This window comes from Tachypleus tridentatus, chromosome 10 (genome assembly GCF_004210375.1).
Source record: "Tachypleus tridentatus isolate NWPU-2018 chromosome 10, ASM421037v1, whole genome shotgun sequence".
Taxonomy (NCBI): domain Eukaryota; kingdom Metazoa; phylum Arthropoda; class Merostomata; order Xiphosura; family Limulidae; genus Tachypleus; species Tachypleus tridentatus.
Window position 1 is genome coordinate 54499980 of NC_134834.1, and position 13911 is coordinate 54513890.

The 13911-nt window shown below is 32.3% G+C and overlaps 1 long non-coding RNA gene across 8 annotated transcripts; it reads right to left on the reverse strand.

Annotated features, from left to right (window-relative positions):
- Positions 1-1951: 1951 nt before the first annotated feature.
- LOC143229302 (uncharacterized) lies at positions 1952-9603 on the reverse strand. 8 transcript variants are annotated; one of them, XR_013015779.1, is made up of 4 exons: positions 9241-9560; positions 8790-8935; positions 6158-6531; positions 1952-4317 (listed from the first exon to the last, which is right to left on the reverse strand). It is a non-coding gene; the product is annotated as an uncharacterized LOC143229302 (long non-coding RNA). The 8 variants fall into 8 exon arrangements; XR_013015782.1 differs by having other exon boundaries at positions 6385-6531; positions 9241-9554; XR_013015781.1 differs by having other exon boundaries at positions 6158-6298; positions 8668-8935; positions 9241-9549.
- Positions 9604-13911: the final 4308 nt, after the last annotated feature.

The window sequence follows — 13911 nt, forward strand, 5'->3', positions numbered from 1 at the left end:
ATGATACTGTTGGTTTTTTATTACAGAACTTTCTAGTAGTTTATCCCATACATCCCCGGTTTCACCATGGGCACGTGAACTAGTATACAACTATCGTGGTATTTTTCAAAAATGAAGAACCCTTTCAATTTAAAACCTTCCTTTTATAAAATTAATTTGTGATAGCTATTTCACAAATTTCTTGATTTTCCCCATAATAATATACAAGAGCGTCATTTCACAAAGGAACTGAGGTCAAAAAGGGCTAACCTGATATTCGCTAGAGTAAAAATATACAAAAAACATGGTAATTCCTTTTTGAATTGGCAACAAAGTCTTATTTAGTACCAGTTCTAGTTACAAATTAAGAAACTCTGACGTGGCCCGGCATGGCAGGTAGGTTAAGGCGTTCGACTCGTAATCTGAGGGTTTGTGGGTTCGAATCTTCGTCGCACCAAACATGCTTGCCTTTTCAGCCATGAGGGCGTTATAATGTGACAGTGAATTCCACTATTTGTTGGTAAAAGAGTAGCCCAAGAGCTGCCTTCCCTCTAGTCTTACACTGCTAAATTACGAATGGCTAGCGCAGATAGCCCTCGAGTAGCTTCGCGCGAAATTGTAAACGAGAAACTCTGGCTTGTACAAAGAAAGGAAGGGAATGTTAAGTGTAAGTTGTATTAAAAAAAAAAACACGAAATAGTAAATTGGTAATTGTAAAAATAAGAGCAAAACATTGAAAAAAACCAAAAATAAATGAAATCCAAACCTATCGCTTGTTATCAAATCGAGTTTGTGTTAAAATACACATTCTGTAGCACCTCGTAAAGAACCTCATATCACGCGACTATAGAATTTACAATGTGTCCTCGTTTCTTTTGCAGTTTAAGTAGCTTCTGAACAGAAACTACTATCCTGTACTATCACTGTAAACTCACTTCTATGAAGTACTTGCAATGTTATTTATAGATTTATTTTATACAATAACAGTTTCCAGAAGATGCTTTATATTTTTTATAGCGTTCCTCCGTATATCATAATTGTAAACACCAAAACGTCATTTCCTTTAATCGAAAGCGTCTTTGATTTATCTTTGTTACGTTTTTTTAATTATGCAAAATAGTATAACCTAAATTTAAAAATTCAATTATGAAAAGGTCTGAGCATATTTCAAGGTAAACAAAGTGGGCAAAGGCGTTTAGAAGAAAACGGTATCAATTATAATTTTGATGAGAGTTTTCAAGTCTTTAGCCCATTGGTATAGAAACCAACGACGAACGTACCATAGCCCCACGATATGTCTGTGGATTTACAATGCTAAAATTCTGATTCCGATATCCGTGGTGGACGGAGCAGTGATAGCCCACAGGTTTAGTTTTGTGCTTAATTCCAAAAAAACAAACCAACGAATGACATAAGATGATCAGTGAAACATTATTTACCGAGTGCGATTATAACTTCTACTGTACAAACTGAATCTGTGTGTGGGTGATAAGGAAACGAAGTTACTGCAAAAACTAAAGCAACAGACCACCATAATTCTAAATCAAAATAGTTATATTTTGTATTAATTGATTTTAGTAAAGGTCTGATAATAAATACCATGCATAGGTCTTAATAGTTAATTCTTTATTATACTTTATTGATACTCTACTAGTTTGTTTCAACAAGCCTTATCATTTCACTAATGCTACTATTATGTCAATGCATCATTGAGGTCTTTAAATACATTAAACAAACTCAAATATACTTGAAAATAAGACAGAGATTTTCAGTTTTAGAATATATAATACAACCTATTATCCATCTTGCCAAAGTTGTGAAACCATCTCATCCAATTACAATTTCTAAATACTATGTATTATTAGACATTATTGTGATGAAGAATAATTCTTTCTGCTTTCCTAAGGGGGCAGTAAAATGCCATGACTATTTTGATTACACTTTCATATTTTAATAAAATAAACAAACAGTATTTTACAATAAAACCAATGAGCTTTATTTTTTTACATGAAATACAAAAAGCATAATACAATGAAAATATTTCAATATTAATACATGTTTCCAATACCTGAACAGGTTCTAAACATTTACTATGTTCTTGAAGAAATTCAATACCTGATCACTTAAACTATGATCCTCAAGGAGGATATCCTCCACTACAAGTGACAAGTACTGTGTTTAAGAACAAAAACGTACATCTTTCAGAAAATGATATTAATATCATGAACAAGATTTTCAACTTTGTGTAGTTTCTGACCCTTTTATAGTGTTCATAGTTTAATGAGGGCTTATTAAATATTTACTATTTTAATTAACTCCTAAGAAAAATAATGTTTGATATTCAATATTATTCTTTAAATGATTGCAAAACAGTAACATAGATAAAATAAAAAAATACATAACTGAATAGTCAGAGATACTAGTTGTATCTTTTAATGTAAGATATGTGTTTCACTAGCTAAGTTTACCCAAAACAAAGTACTTGTTTCATACTAAGTCTCAGAGTTTTATTTCAACATAAAGAAATAAGATTTTCCAAAACTAAATTTACAATACAGACTCTACATAAATACATCATGTCACTGAACACATTTACATTTAAATGCCACATAAGCTTCAACTAGGTAACTCTACTATTGACTACTAACATTATGGATTAATTCCTGCAGGAAAAAACTCTTAAACTGTTCTGTCACAACTCTGAACTTTCTTTTACAGTACATGATGTAAAAAGAAGACATTGAAATTAAAATCCTGCAAAGAAATTGCATTGTTATTAGCATAAACATATAAAAGTTATACAAAACAGCCTACTATTTTTATAGTATAGGTACAAGACATTATTATATGATGATCACTTTTAAAGAAAACAATATGAAACATTCACCATTTTCAATATATGTAAAACCTTTCTTGCCATAACATAAATTGAATAATTAGAACATAAAAATTAATTTTCTTTAATAATTGAAAGTTTTGACATGAATGAATAGATAGACACACAAGATTTATAAAATATGGCACTAGGTCATCAACAATGCCTCAACATCCTGAACTAACAAGTGAAAAATCACTCAATATGTAAGCACTTTCAGTATAGGTTGTAAGCCAATATAAACAAGTTGAACATAAATTATGATTAAAATTCTATACTTCATAAAAAAATCAAATTAGTTCTACAACAGCATTAATAGATTCCATGTATATTCATGTAAAACATAACATACATAATTGAATAGTTTTCAATCTACAAAATAAGAATTAAATCACATAATACTTTTTTAGACATTTATTTATTATCATACTAAGTGTCATCTACAATACCATGCACTCTTATAGTGTGATCTAAACACAGGCATAATAACACAGTGTACATTATAGTGGTCCTTAATTGTAGGTAAAATTTCAGATTAAAAACTCTCCTTTCTAACTCTATCCATGTACAAAAAAACACATTATATTTCACACTTCATCCATTTTGAACCATATTTACAGGTTGCTCAACAAAGTTAAAGTTCTAAACTGCAGTGTCTTGGTGCTATATGTACCAATATCATATAAAACCATATTTGTTATCTTATAAATTATACTATAAGTATATTATTATTTTATTACACATATAATAGTATGGATACATAATTATATGATTTTGGTGTGGTTAGTTACTTTTGAATTACCATTTCCTGTTTGCTGTTAAAAACTATCTCCTATTATTCTACACAACTTAAAGGAGTTTTTATCTTCTTTCTTTGTTATGATGACATTACACTTCTCAGTAAGGGTTACACCCCTTTTGACACTGTTATTTACCACATTCAAGTGTTGAACTGTCTGTAGTGTCTCCCTTTTGTCCTCTCCAAACTTCAGTGACTCAGGGTCATAGTCCAGAAATCCAAATTGAATTCCAAGGTACCTGAAGAAAACCTCTCTCATTCTTTGTGTTGACATCTTCTACTGAAATGTCTTCAAACTTTATATTCAGTTGAATGTAACTTTGGAGGTTCATCCATGCCTTTATCATTGCTTGTTTTGTCTCGGTGGATACAGCTGAACCAAAGAATGCCAAACCAATGAATTCCTCATTGAATTAATGTAGATGTCCAGTAAATGTCCCACAAGGTTTTGAAATAACAGACATGTTTCAATATAGAATACAGGAGGTAAATATGAATGACAATTATAAACAATGTTGAAAGTGACCCCCGTTGGCATCAATACAGGTTTGGTTCCTTCTTATTTTGATTCTAAACACTGCTATCAGTTGCTGGTTTGAAATAATAGACTGAATGAATGCTGTTATCGCTGCTTTCAAAACTGCACAGTGACTTTCCAAACACCCTGTAGAAAGTTAAGGTCATTGAAATGAACAAAAATGGCAAAAGGAGCAGAGAAACATTCTCAAGATAGACTAAAACAACAAAGATACAAATGTCACAGAGCACTCTTCCTTCATGTCCAGTAAGCTTAAACTATCCCATAAACATTCAAATCTTGAAGGCATGTAATACCTTGACCATTCATCATGCATGAATGAAGAGGAATGACACCAAGAAAGGTTACAATTAGTTCAAGAAGCTCTTGATAACCATCTCTAGTTTGGTTTACCTGAAGCTGTCTTATAGAAAACTCAGAGGCAATGCCCTTAACTCCCTCTGTGATTTCTGCCACTTCATCGTGGACAGGTGCAGTTTCATAATTGATCTGGTCATGTATTCTTAGGACTGATGGAGTGAACTTAAAATTGCAATATGTGAGCCACAAAAAAGCCTACACAATCTTTAAAAACATGTGTCATGACAAGATATGATACCAGCATGACAAATACACAGTATATTGTCCAATATTTATTCTCACAATACACATGCTCCATTTCTGTGACCGGTGTTGTTTGCTATTTAATTAAGGCAAGTTGCCCTTACATGATCCACAATTCTCTATTCTTCCAGAAAATGTGTCAGCACAGAAGTTTGAGCCTCTTTAGCACAAGAAATTAACTTTGGAATATGAAGGATATGAAGATATAACATGAGCTAAAAGGTAAACTTTTAACCGCCTTGAGCAAATCCCATGTTATTAAATCTGTGTAAAATTTAAGGTGAATTATTTACACATTGGGACCAAATAAGAAGGTAACTGCTGTAAATCAATTCAAAAATAACACTTCAGTTGTGTATATTTGGTAGTGACAGTATAAATTTATATTATAGTATCATAATTCAGTAATTCCTTATTATGTTGAAAATATTCATTAACCCTTTTGGCGCTGAATAACAACTTTTAATGTTTGGCATGGTGCTGAATAAATATGTTTGATACTTCAACTAATTATGGTATCAGTACTAAAAGCATGATATCTTGGCAATAACTCAACAAAAGTCCCTGAAATATTCAGTGATTGTACCCAATACTATATATGTTAAATTCAATACATAAGAATAACAGGAATAAAGGAAGGTTGCCTGATGCACTGAGCCTTCAAGTCGACTGTGGTCGCCAACTGCACCGAAAGGGTTAATTAAAAATAACATTAAGATGTAATAATAATGTAATGATATAAAATTCAGTGATTTATAAATTATTCAGATTAACAATAACTTAAAACTTAGACCATAAATTATAGCAGTGTCAATAATTTAAAATGACTTTAGCTTCCATTAAAAAATTTTAATTCTTAACTATTGGTGAATTATCTGAGAATTTTCATTAGCCCAAAGTAAGTGGTAATATTTGAATTAATGAAGTGTTCAAAAAACACGTTCATTAAACGTTTTGGTCATGTTAGCTGAAGGTGATATAGTTGCTCTCATTCTCACTATGTACCTAGTACTAAACAGGATATTTAAACCGAAGTGTATGTGTGTGTGTCACTTCCAGATTCCACATTTTGGGTAATCCTTTCCTCTTGTTCCTACCAGCTTATTACATGCTCAGAAACATTTCAACATTTACCAACTCCTAAATATATGGCCCAAGAGTAACACTAACAATCTGTCATGAGTGTTGCAGTTTTGCTATTAAAAAGGCAATGGAAGAAACTGCTACTAAACATTTCAGAAGAAAGATTCACAGATTCTTATTATCAAATATCAATACACACTTCATGTATGTATTTAATCTTTTATATTACAAGAGTACAGAAAGGTACTACAATTGTGATTAATAAGGACATTTCACTCACCAGCCTAATAATTATCAGAAAATTAATGGGAGATAATAGCTTCAACAGGTTGCAAAAGCAGTTAGAACATGGGCCAATTGGCTAGATTCACCATCTAACCTCTGCAGTATTATTAGAAGTACTGTGACCAAATCATTGAACCTAATAATAAAACAGAAGTCACATAAACTGTAGATATTGTTTCTATACTTCATTTGTACATGAATAACACAAATGTTAATACCTACCAATTACTAACGTTTTGTCAGTTTCATGCTTTAAGTGGTAATCTGTAATAATAAAATACTTTTTTAGTACAATAAAGGGTGGCCATCAGCAGTGAGACTATGTAAGCTTTGTCAATGTGCGAGCTTGTAGTGGAGAAATATCAGTTCCTGTACAAATAAGACATGTTTTGAAATAGTTACAATATAAATACTTTTCTATATAATCAAAATGAGTTTTGATGTTTTGAAAAGAAAACAAGATAGAGATTATATATACATATTAATTATGTGTGTGTTTATAAATACATCATACTTTATTTACGTTATAAAATCAGTCACTTCTATAAATTAAATACTCTGCAGCATGAAGTAGCTTTAAACAATGTGTTTTATTAAAACAACTTTTGGTAATCCCACTGTCAGTCATGTTACTTTAAAAAATTAGCTGAACTGTTACATAAGTACTGTTTTATAGACAAGTTAAAAAACTTATGAGAGAACAAAAAGTAATTTACATACTACATCATTATTAGAACAGTGGAAAATATTAGTTAAAATTTAAATATCAGAGTTAAATTAAAAGTTGTTGATTTCTTCTTTAACAATGTATGATTTTTGAGAACTACCAATTTCAGCAGCAACTATCTGGTGTTTTATTAGCAGTATTAGGCACACTTAAAAGTTTACAATGACTACAAAGAAAAAAAAGAGCTTAACTTAAAAAGATGAATTTTATTAGAGAATAACTTTCACATTTTTATGTTTGAATGGTTAATAACATCTCAGCATATCTATTACTGGATGCCTAAAATCCCATCATTTTTCTGTTTGCACATATTGTTAACCCAACACACCATACAAATCCATCCTATACTCTTAAGCAAGTACATGGAAATAAGACTTGTTACCCCAACTCCACACTTCTTGAAAAAGTACACTGTTGGATATCTGTGTTGGGTCCGCTTCATGTGCAGTTTCAAAATGCAAAATAAACATGAAAATTCAACATAACAGTTTTAATGCATTTAACCTAATTTACACCAATGGAAATAAATATGATGTGTGTATAAACATAAATATGAACACATACACATTTTCTACAACTTATACACATGTAAAGAGGAACTTAAGTTAATTTTAGTAAATGGTCTCTTTCCTTAATTCATACTAATGAAAACGTCAGTTCTGAGTAATTAAGCAACTGAATTAATAGTTTTATATCAATATTAGGCTACTTTGTACATATTAGAAGATAAAAATATTAATATTACAAATTTTAATTTGTTGCACCCATACTTTATGTTATCCATTATCTAATAAAAATTTATATGTGGACACAGTGATGTAGATCTACTACTTTAAACTATTTTTATACAATCCTTACTTCAGGTAATCACCAGAGTAAAAATGCTGACAAATAAAAGTATAACACAAGGAAAGCCTTCAAAAACAGTTTAATCAGCATTAACATTATTTTAATAGTACAAATTCAATCCTACAAACTAGCTGTACTACTAGTATATATTACATCAACCCTACTAGAAGTAGATATTACTAATAGACCTACATAAAAGCCAGTGGTTTATAGCCCATTTTGTCTGCTTTACTGTAATAATATTTGATATTATTTCTGTAAGTTCAGTGTACCACATTACTGAAAATGATAAATTTTAAAGCAGTATTATAATTTGTTAAGATAAAGCTAGGTTTATATGATATATATATAGGATATATATGCATGTACATAAAAAATATTGATGCATGAATCTTTTAAAAGTCTATTGCATTATACTGTAAACAGTGTAATTAGAAAACTACTTTGTTTCTAAAACTATGCCAAAGTGACTCTTGCTTCTAAACCTTATTCTATATTTGACAATTTGTTGATTGCAATTTTTTCAGGTTTATTTCAAATTTGTCTATCACCAAAGGTAGTATACAAACTGGGATGCAATTGAGCCAGACATCGAAAAAAATACCTTGAAAGTTTAACTGAATTCGTTTAGCCTCACATACCCAGTTTAGGTCCAGTATCCCAATAAGATCAGTCTTGTATTGTTTCCTAACCCTATTTATATTTTTCTCATATTTTATACACTAGTTCTGGTTCATTCTTAATTCTAAGCTCATTTTGATTTGTTCTAAGCATAGTTAATTATTATAGAAAGTTGTATTTAACCTGTAATTTATGTCAACTGTCATTTCTAACTGGCCATACCAAATCAGCAACAACGCTTTTACCGTTTTAAATGTACAGCCAAAACATAAAAAAAAAAAAAAAAATGGTGCAGATGTAATCCATACCCATGATCACTGAAGATCACATTATCGACCAACTTTACAAATGCTACATAATTAGATTCATTAAGTGGAGTGGCAAAACCCTTTTCCCTCACTCTTCACTTCAAAATTCAAAAATGTATTACTATTTGGTAGCTTTCTTTTTCCTTGAAATTCTCTTTGGTTTAACTTTCCCATGTCAATAAGTGAAAATACTGTTTGTGCAGCACTTGGGTCTAATTGGTTTTTTCCACCTTGCCCTGTTCTTTATGAACTGGTCTTCAAAATATCTCTGTCCAGAAAAATAACATGATGCATACAATGTTTTATAATAAAAAAAATAGTTTTCTACGATTTAAAATTTTTAATTTAATTTTCAAATTTCACAAGCATCTAGTGAATTTGATGAATTCCTCGATACTCATTTTAGTAAACAGCACTGCAAACCTACAAAAAGAAATTAACTTATTAAGACACCTAAAGTTGAACACCAATACATTGTTGTATTATTTAGTAATAAGAATACATACACAGGGCGTTAACTTAAAAGTCTGGTTATACTCTACCTAAGAAAAGACAATACAAGTAATATTATACCTTCTTTTATGTTCTCAAATTAACTCTGAACATCTCTGGTAACAGCAATACTACCGAAGCATATTACCGTGTTTCTCCGATAATAAGACCTAGTGTGATTTTTGGGGATATTTTTAAAATAAGCCCTAGTTAAGAGTGGCAGGAAGAGGAAAGAAATAAAAAAAAATAATTTATTAATTAGTTTAATAGTTAGTTAATTAGTTTGTTTAAGTATTAATCAGTTAGTTTAATAATAGTTTATTTTAAATGGTTAGTTTAATAGTTTTACTTTGTAACTTCAGTTTTTTAATATATCAAAATAAGACATCCCCCGAAAATAAGCCCTAGTGTCATATTTTGGAGTGAAAATTAATATAAGCCCTGTCTTATTTTTGGAGAAACACGGTAATTTTAGGCCTACCTCGCATAACTAATGAATAATTCGTTGTCAACCAGTTCTTTCGTATAACTTTAATTTTCTTAAGAATTATTTTTGTTTGTCAGAAGAAAACATGTCTAGTCGTTTCTCTTTTTGATAACGAATGCTGAAAACAATTGCAATGCAGTATCAAACTTTCATTTGTTTTCTCAGTCATAACTTAATCCTAGTACTAATACTAGGATTAACCAAACGTTAACAAAAATGCAATATACAGAAGTAAAGATGGCCGCTAGCAAAATTAACCAATTACAATGCAATTTTTGGATGCTAACTCTCTTGTGTAATTAGTTCTGGGTGGACCAAAATAATACCAAAAGCATTTACTTTGTTTCTTTTGAATTTCGCGCAAAGCTACACGAGGACTATCTGCGCTAGCCGTCCCTAATTTAGCAGTGTAAGACCAGAGGGAAGGCAACTAGTCATCACCACCTACCGCCAACTTTTGGGCTACTCTTTTACCAACGAATAGTAGGACTGACGGTACATTATAACGTCCCCACGGCTGAAAGGGCAAGCATGTTTGGTGTGACAGGGATTCGAGTGCCTTAACCACCTGGCCATGCCGGGCCCCAAAGCCCATCATACTTGTTAATAAACAAGTACAGTGTAAAACTACTTAAAACAACCTAAAATCTTTCATTCCCTATTTCATTTTATCTTTTTGCCGCCGAGTAGTTCTGTGTAAATGTGAAAGCTTTTGATAATAAAAACATGATTTCGATACCAGTGGTGGGGACAGTGCAAGCATTCCATCGTGTATCTTTGCGTTTCATAACAAATAAGGCCCGGCATGGCCTAGCGCGTAAGGCATGCGACTCGTAATCCTAGGGTCGCGAGTTCGCGCCCGCGTCGCGCTAAACATGTTCGCCCTCCCAGCCGTGGGGGTGTATAATGTGACGGTCAATCCCACTATTCGTTGGTAAAAGAGTAGCCTAAGAGTTGGCGGTGGGTGGTGATGACTAGCTGCCTTCCCTCTAGTCTTACACTGCTAAATTAGGGACGGCTAGCACAGATAGCCCTCGAGTAGCTTTGTGCGAAATTCCCAAAACAAAAAAACATAACAAATAAACACATTTTATTTCTTATCACATATAAACATAGCGGTAAACGTGAAAACCTAAGCAAATTATTAATTATAAACAGAAGTAATAAAATGCACGTTCGTTTCTCGGAAATGTGAGAAGCAATTTCAATAGGGTTTGCTTGAAATTAAGCGTAAAGCTATACAATAGGCTATTAGTGTTCTGCCCACTATGTTATTCAAGCCCAGTTTTTAGCAATGTAAGTCTATAAAATACCGATGTGCCACTGGGCGGCCAATAAAGTTTGTCAATATAAAGTTTATGTTTGACTTGTCACTGTTCAATAATTTTATTTTAACTAATATAATATTTCAGGACAACATGAGACCTGTTAGTCCATCGAGGTTGTTTCAGCCACTAAACTAAATGAAACTTTAAAAATCTTAACGCCAAATTACATCATTTAAATATATTTAACTAGTCTTTCTTTAGGTTTACTGCCTCCACCACATCTGAAAGCAACCCATTCCAAGGGCTAATCACCCTATCAGAAAAAAAAAAGACTATGACTCCTACCCTGCAGATATTAATATTTATGTCTCTTTGTCCTACCATTTTATCGTTAATCAAAAAAAAAAAGTGCATCGACACTACCAATCCTCATTAACAATTTGAAACTCTTCACATATATTCCCTCTTACTCTTCTTATCCCAAACTCTTCACATATATTCCCTCTTACTCTTCTTATCCCAAAAAGGCAATTTCGAAGATCTTACCTATCCTTCTATGAAAACCGTTCTATCAAATGCACGATTCAGAAGCCCTTGTTTGAGACCCTTTCCAAATATTCTTAAGGGAAAGAACCCACGATGGCCCGGTATGGCCAAGCGCGTAAGGCGCGCGACTCGTAATCCGAGGGTCGCGGGTTCGTGCCCGCGTCGCGCCAAACATTTTCGCCCTCCCAGCCGTGGGGGCGTTATAATGTAACGGTCAATCCCGCTTTTCGTTGGTAAAAGAGTAGCCCAAGAGTTGGCGGTGGGTGGTGATGACTAGCTGCCTTCCCTCTAGTCTTACACTGCTAAATTAGGGACGGCTAGCACAGATAGCCCTCGAGTAGCTTTGTGCGAAATTCCAAAACAAACCAAACAAACAAAACCAAAATGTAACATCCACAAGCAGGCCCACAGAGAAGATGACAATACGGGGGACAATCCCTGGCATCGTAATAAAACTAGAAAATAATAAAGTAATTGATTAAATAACAAAGGAACAACATAAGTAATATATTTTATAAAGACTATCATTGGTTGCCGACAGTTAAAATACGCACTGTCACAACCAGAATCAGTCAGGAGAAAAAGGTGCTGTGTATGAGAAAATACTGACTACCGCATCACGTTAATAGATTGTTATGTTGCTTAATTCATCGATATACCATCTTACTGAAGCCCGTATATACATTTGTCAAATGCATGTGTAATTATCAAAAACTGACCATGAGGAATTTTGATATTATATACCCAAATTGTGAGATTTGTCGATACATGTGTGATAACTTATTGTGGTTTGGTTTGTTTTGAATTTCGCGCAAAGCTACACGAGGGCTATCTGCGTAAGGTATGATATGGAAGCAAAATTGTGTTTGTGCTGATACAAGCAACAGAATACAAAACATAGGAAGGTGGCATATTACAGAGAATTTGAGTGTTACAGAAACATTTTAACAAATAGCAAAGATGTCACATACTGTAAAGAATGAACATGGAGAAGAGGAAATGGAATCCCAGAAGTTTATAATTGTGTGTGTGTGGAATCCAATGATAAAAAGATAAAACTATTATGCCTCTGGTGTGATAAGAAAAATTAGGATTAATTGTTAAAAAATAAAAATTAGTTTATATGTTATACAGTTTATTTTCAATAGATAAAGAGTCCATTTGATCTTAGGCTTGGCATGACCAGGTGGTTAGAGCACTCGACTCATAATCTGAGGGCCACGAGTTCGAATTTCTTTCAAACTAAATATGCTTGCCTTTTCAGTAGTTGGAGTGTTATAATTTCACAGTCAATCCCACTATTCATTGGTCGAAGAGTAGTCCGAGAGTTGGCATGGGTGGTGATGACTAGCTGCTTTTCCTCTAGTCTTACACTGCTAAATTAGGGATGGCTAGCACAGGTAGCCCTTGTGTGGCTTTGCATGAAATTCAAAAACAAACAAATCCATTTAGCCTATCTCGACTACTGAATTTGCTATACCATCTTGCTCAAAACGAAATCCTTTTTTTTTTTAATATAAAATACTAATCCAATCTTCTCTTAAATTCCTTAAATGTTGCAGCTTCTGATTACATTGTAAGAGAAACTAGTCCATAGGCCAACCACTAAAAAAAAACAAAATCTGCCTTAATTAGAGTTGTATCTGAGTTTTTACATTTTAACTCTGTGTCCTAAAATCTTTCTGCTTGCAAAAATTACTCCAGAGGTTAAGGACAAGTTTATCAAATTTTAATTTCCCTACAAATCAAACTCAACTTGGATCTACTTTATATAATTTGTTACTTCTGCAAGTTGTTTTGGGTAAATACAGTGGCCAGTATGTATTCTAAAAGTTTTAAATTCTTTATAAGTTTTGCAATAAATACCATTTTTATTTTATGTTGAACACAGCTGGTATATTTCAAATTAAACACTTTGATAACAGTAGCAGTAATTCTATTTTTGGCCATGAGATTAATAGTACAAATTGAGGCAGTATGTAATAATGCAGATAAATACTACAACTTTAAAGAGTAATTTTATACGTTGGTTAACAAAATATTTTCATGTGTGTTTCTTCAAATATATATTTATACACACACCTGTTTTGAAAATAATTTTAGCATCATATGATTAAGAAGTCACACCATCAGAAGCTTTTTTGTTGACCCAGTGTGCTGAAAGAGTAAAAGATGTCACTACAGCCAGAAGGTAAATGTGTTTACAGCTATTTAAAAAGTAAATTTTGTTGTTTCCATTTTTAAATTAATATTAGTTACTTCTTTTCTTTTTGAGATTTTACAGATATTGCATTGTTTCTATTGTAGGATTTCTAAAGTAAAAAATTGTCATCATTATCAGCTCTTACTAAAATCTTTTCCAGTGTAGATTTTCAAATATTGACAGTTTGAAGGCTTACCTGTATAGCATATTGTGAATTTGAAGGAAAAGTCACCAAGAATGGTTAAACA